Source organism: Babylonia areolata, chromosome 19 (genome assembly GCF_041734735.1).
Source record: "Babylonia areolata isolate BAREFJ2019XMU chromosome 19, ASM4173473v1, whole genome shotgun sequence".
NCBI classification, from domain to species: domain Eukaryota; kingdom Metazoa; phylum Mollusca; class Gastropoda; order Neogastropoda; family Buccinidae; genus Babylonia; species Babylonia areolata.
In genome coordinates, this window is record NC_134894.1 from 47,249,722 (window position 1) to 47,254,721 (window position 5,000).

The window sequence follows — 5,000 nt, forward strand, 5'->3', positions numbered from 1 at the left end:
CAGGAAAATAGAGATAGAGAGATATATGATGATATACAGAGACAGAGAAACGGGGATACAGAGAGAGAGAAAGAGAGAGAAAGAGACACAGAGAGAGAGAGAGAGAGAGAGAGAGAGAGAGAGAGAGAGAGAGAGAGAGAGAGAGAGAGAGAGAGAGAGAGAGAGAGACAGCGAATGACTTCGATTTGTCTCTGCACAACGTTCAGCGCTATATAAATACCATTATTATTATTATTGTTATTATTAGATAGAGAGAGAGAGGGATAGAGATAGAGAGCGAGAAAGAGAGAGAGAAATCGAGAGAGAGAGAGAGAGAGAGATAGCGAGAGAGAGAGAGAGAGCGAGAGAGAGAGACAGAGAGAGAGAGAGAGAGCAAGAGAGATATAGAGAGAGAAAGAAAGAGAGAGAGAGACAGACAGACAGACAGACAGAGAAATGCGGGGGGGGGGGGGGGGATATGTACAGGTAGATAAAGAGAGGTTCACATGGAAATTGACACACTGCTGAAAGTAAAGAGAAAATCAACGACAAAAAACAACAGCAAAATCATAAAATACAACACATCGCTAAGAATAAAAAGGAAAATAAAAAAAGCTCGATCATCCAGCTTTCTACAAAGAACTATAAACTGTGGAACTGGCATCAAGGTAACAGTGTTTATTCGATAACTATAAGGCTCCCGATGATAATTTCTTTTCCCGACAATCCCAAGCTGGGGCGATGAATTTCGCAAGTGATCTTATTTTTACTTCATCATCTATCAAAGGAATACTGGTAAAATTCATGTTCTTTAAGTTTTCACCCGTTGGAAAATTGAACATTTCTTTCGAATTTCTTCATAATACTCACACATGAGGCAGACGGAGACAGAGAGTGAGACAGAGAGACAGAGAAAGACACAAGAGCTGAGACAGACACACAGACAGACAGACAGACAGACCGCAGACAGACAGACAGAATGAATGAATGTTTAATGCATTTGGCCATGGGCAAATATACAACATCAGGCGGGAGGCTGGGGAAGTGTTTATAAGCAATCAGCGTGAGTGAGAGAGCGAACGAGCCAGCGAGCGAGCGAGCGCGAGAGACAGACACAGAGACTGACACAGACTGACAGACAGACAGACAGACACACCTCTCCTCAAGTGTTGGTAGGCGGGAGGCGTGATATCGAGAGAGACAGAGACACAGAGAGAGGGAGGGAGGGAGAGGAAGAGGAAGAAAGGGAGAGACAGTGTGAGAGAGTGAGAGTGAGAGAAGACTGAGTGTGTGTGTGTGGGGGGGGGGGAGATAGAGAGAGAGAGGGAGAGACAGTAAGAGACAGAGAGAGGGAGAGAAGAATGAGTGAGAGAGAGAGACACACACACACACACACACACACACACACACACACAGAGAGAGAGAGAGAGAGAGAGAGAGAGAGAGAAAGATGGTTTATTCATGTATAGGCCCATGCCCCTTATGAAGGGGAACGTGAACATTATTTTACAAACAATACATCACGACACTGTGAGCATCAATAAACACAGTCAAACAAAAATATACCTGCATTACAGTTCGATGTGTAGAACAATAAAAAAAAAAAAAAAAAAACATTAAAAAAAACAACAAAACAAACAAAAGAAAACAAACAGCGTTTTCACGAAGTAGCCATTTCTCTCTAAATTTGCTTTGTATAAAAATAGTGAAAATTTGCGAACAACTTCAGGGGAAGTAGATGACATCAATAAGTTCAATTCAAACAACGTAGGTTTACTATAATATTTAGGCTGAATAAACTCCTCTCGAATGTTCCTTAAAGCTGGACAGCAAAGAACAAAGTGTATCTCATTTTCTTGTGATTCTTTACATAATGGACAGGTCAGATCACTGTCGTTACTGAGAGAGAGAGAGAGAGAGAGAGAGAGAGAGAGAGAGAGGGAGAGAGGAGACAGTAAGAGACAGAGACTGAGATATAGAGAGACAGACAGACAGACAGAGAGACAGAGGGAGAGACAGTGACAGACAGAGAGAGTGAGAGAAGGATGAGTGAGAGAGAGAGAGGGGGGAGAGAGAGGGAGACAGAGAGGGAGAGAGAGAGAGGGAGAGAGAGAGGGGGAGAGACAGTGCGAGACAGAGAGAGTGAGAGAAGACTGAGATATAGAGAGACAGACAGAGAGATAGCGGGAGAGACAGTGAGAAGGATGAGTGAGAGAGGGGGGTGAGAGAGAGAGAGAGGGAGAGACAGTGCGAGACAGAGAGAGTGAGAGAAGAACGAGTGAGAGAGAGACAGAGAGACAGACAGAGAGATAGAGGGAGAGACAGTGAGACAGAGTGAGTGAGAGAAGACTGAGTCCTTCGTCCCCTTCTTCTCCTCCTCTACTCCTCCGTCTCCTCCTGTTTCTTCTTCTCATTGTCCTTCGTCTCCTCCTTCTTCTCCTCCTCCTCCACTCCACCTGTTCCTTCTTCTTCTCCTTATCCTTCCTCTCCTTCTTCTTCTCCTTCTCCTCCATCTCCTCCTGTTCCTTCTTCTCCTTGTCCTTCGTCTCCTTCTCCTTGTCCTTCGTCTCCTTCTCCTCCTCCTTCTCCTCCTTCTCCTCCTGTTCTTTCTTCTTCTCCTTGTCCTTCGTCTCCTTCTCCTCCTCCTTTTCCTCCACTCCTCCATCTCCTCCTGTTCCTTCTCCTCCTTGTCCTTCGTCTCCTCCCCCTGATTCTCCCCCTCCTCGTTCCACTCCTCCTACTCCTCCCTTCTTCCTCTTTATTGATGACATAGCTATGCGAGAGAGCCAGAGGGAACGGGTTGGACGATGATGATGATGACGATGATAACGATGATGACGTTGAGAGTAACGGAACACCAGCGATGTCCCGCGCCACTCGCACAGAGAAAAATCACAGAGTGGAACAAACATGACATTACGCAATATGCTGCGTGCTGGTAATATTCACGTTCTGGCTACACGTTTTATGGAATGCAGATCAGGTCAATGACTGTCTGTCTGTCTATCCGTCTGTCTGTCTGTCTGTCTCTCCTTCTCTCATTCCTCTCCCTTCCCTCATTCTGGCAACAAATCTATAGAATGCAGTTCAGATCGTTGACTGTACTGTCTGTCCTTCTGTCTGTCCGTCCGTCTGTCTGTCCGTCAGTCTCTCTCCCTCCCTCTCTCTCTCTCTCGCATTGTCTCTCCCTTCCTGCCTCTTGTAATCTTTCTCTCTTTCATTATCTCACCCAATATCACCCCTTATCTGTCAGCACATGCAAAATGAGGGGTTGTGTCCTTTCGAATTTATGCCTGCCACAATGTTTTAATATCTCCTTCTATTTGTCTCCTCTGCTGCTCTGATGGTCAAAGTCGAGACACGACTGACTATCACACATACGATACGCTATGCACGGTGTTTAACTCACTCAGTACGGCCAGTCCTCTCTTCTCCTCTACAAAGACCCCTCGGGTGTCTGAATGACCCAACCTTTAGCTTCCGTCGTCAGAACTGTGGTATTCTTTGTCAACATTCACCTCTTCAGTATGAGAGCGTTCCGCTTGCAACATTTTGATGATGGTAATTGGGATGAAACGCTGTTAACGTCGTCTCTTTCGCCGTTCGTATGGAGAGAGTTAAACGATCTGCTTCTGTTTCGATGTGCAGGTACCGGTTGGTTCTCTAGCCTCTAATAAGTCCTTTCTATCCGTCATCATGATGTTTAAACAATCTGCTTCTATTTCGACGTGCAGGTGCCGGTTGGTCCAGTATTTCTACCCGCCATCACGATGTTTAAACAACCTGCTTCTGTTCAATGTGCAGGTACCAGTTGATCCTCTACCCTCTAATAAGTCATTTCTACCTGCCATCACGATGTTTAAACAACCTGCTTCTGTTCAATGTGCATATACCGCTTGTTCCTCTAGCCTCTAATAAGTCATTTCTACCTGCCATCACGATGCTTAAACAATCAGCTTCTGTTTCAATGTGCAGGTACCGGCTGATTCTGCACCCATTCAAGTCCCGCCTGCCCGCGGGTCTGTGCGTCATCGCCGTGTGGGTGGCCGCCGTGTGCACCGTGCTGCCCTACGCCATCTACATCAAGTACATCGACCTGGGCGCCACGCTGGGCTCCGAGTTCGACGGCGTGGGCATCTGCTACGTGGCCATGGAGGACCGCATCGAGGAGTACATCCGGGCGCTGTTCGTCACCCTCTACGTCATGCCCCTCGCCGTCATCGCCTTCCTCTACGTCCGCATCTCCGCCGAGCTCAAGTCGCGCGAGGCCACCACCATCTCCATCCACTTCGCGCCCCACGCCACCTCATCCTCCGGGGGAGGGTCCTCCGCGGCCTCGGCGGCGGCCCGGGAACTCATCGACCACGCCTGTAAAGCCAGCAGCGGCTGGGGGTCTTCCCCTCACGTCCCCGCCCCCGCCCCAGCCCACACCCCCCACGCCTGCCCGCGTCTGGAGGTGACGGCCTCCTCACCGACCGGTATGGGGGGCGACGAGCTGGCCTCCACTCTGCAGCCCAACAACAACCACCACCATCACCACCACCACCACCACCACCACCACCGCCACCACCACCAACACGGAGGCAGAGGCAGCGACGCCGGAGGTCAAGGCGGCGGAAGCAGCAGTACGGGGAGCGGGGGAAGCCGAGGAAGCTTCGGGGGAGGAGAGAGATCCGGAGGAGGCGGCGGAACTGGGATCCTGAGGCACAGCGGGGCGGGGCTGGAAGAGTCTCCGGGCCGAGGCAGCCGCGAATCCTCCTCCTCCTCGGCCGTGCGCATCCGCTCCTACGCGGCCACGGAGCGCTCCACCCAGGACTCCGACGACGACCTGGACCTGGCCAAGGAAAAGCGCACGCAGAACTACCTCATCACCATGACGACGGTGTTCGCCATGTGCTGGTGCCCCATCAACATCCTCATCCTGGTGGCCTACTTCGTGCACGAGAACGACAACAACGAGGAGTCGTACGACATCACCTACATCACCTTCACCTGGTTCGGCTTCCTCTCCACCTGCACCA

The 5,000-nt window shown here is 49.8% G+C and overlaps 1 pseudogene; it reads left to right on the forward strand.

Moving 5' to 3' along the window:
- Positions 1–5,000, forward strand: part of LOC143294188 (QRFP-like peptide receptor) — a 174,700-nt pseudogene that overhangs the window by 165,189 nt on the left and 4,511 nt on the right.